The sequence below is a fragment of the Phalaenopsis equestris genome, unplaced genomic scaffold (genome assembly GCF_001263595.1).
Source record: "Phalaenopsis equestris unplaced genomic scaffold, ASM126359v1 Scaffold235966, whole genome shotgun sequence".
NCBI lineage: Eukaryota > Viridiplantae > Streptophyta > Magnoliopsida > Asparagales > Orchidaceae > Phalaenopsis > Phalaenopsis equestris.
In genome coordinates this window covers 12,168-13,458 of record NW_018253815.1, presented here as the reverse complement: position 1 = coordinate 13,458, position 1,291 = coordinate 12,168, and positions in this window count along the sequence as shown.

Here is a 1,291-nt window from a genome sequence, read left to right as displayed (position 1 = left end):
TATATATATATATATATATATATATTTCAAATTTGTATTTAGTATTGAATTACATATAATATCTGCTAAAATGTCGTATATATGCCATAAAATGCCAATTTATTAATTTGAAGGACAGTTACAGATGTCTCAATAAAAAATATGTTATTTACGAAACAGGTATCCAGCTTTTATTTTTAAAAATTCTCATTTAAATACTGAAATTCAAAGCAAAAATTTAATTCGTAATTTTCTCTATCAGCAGTCTAGGGCGATTGACAACCACAAATACACGTGTTCATCATGTTGAAAATAGTAATAATATTAATTTTATAAATGGGCAATATTTTGATTTTTATGTAGGTCCCTCAATTAGTATGCAAGTGTGTATGTGCTTATATGCAAGCCGACAGATATTTTTATACTTATGCATTTATTGAGTTGATTTTATTGAATCAAAGTACTATTTTTCTTATTTGAAAGCTCGATTGCCAACTTATGAAAAGAAATTTACATGCACACCACAAAATTTCTATGTATTTTTGTGTTTATCACCTTAAGTTTTATAATTGTATTTATGGCACTTTGGGATCATAAACCCATACATAAAAAAAAATTATTGCACTTATAGGAAGTATTAGTGATATTGTTGATGTAATATGAGAAAATTGAGTGGTAAGCATGTAAATATATAAAGGTAGGTGATATATATGTAAATTCATAAGAATCTGGTGGTATATATGTAAATGCTCCAATTTTAAATTTGATTTAGTTTAATCTCAAGATATTGGTAATAATTGTTTCTCTTTATCAATTGAAATAGCTAACACTTAAAATTAAAATAATTTCGAGTGTATTTTTTTTTCCCAAGAAGAGTGTTAAATCTTAAATTGTCCTTTGAGATAAAACACGCCTCAAAAGTTGGAGCTGGGAGGAGTGTAGGAGAGAGAGAGAGAGAGAGAGAGAGTAAGAGAGAGAGTAGAGCTGACAAAGATTTCTTGAGAGAGGAGTGGGGAGAAAAGTTTATTCATTTTTTTACCTCCTATTTTTAGGGGGTCTTTTGTACAATTACAGAAAGAAGGAAATGGTTATGGAAACTGCCCTTAATGTAGTTAATGTGCTTATTTAATACAAAATTTATGTCGTCATTTAAGTGTCCTACAATGTTCATTAGTTGACCGATGAATTTTAGTTCCGTTGACTAGGGTGATCGTTTGTGTGGCGATCGCTCCTGCCGAGGTATAGCCAGTCGATCGACTAATTGTGATCAGGAGCCCTTGGAAGAAGTTTGGGTAGTTGAGACCGTAAGCAC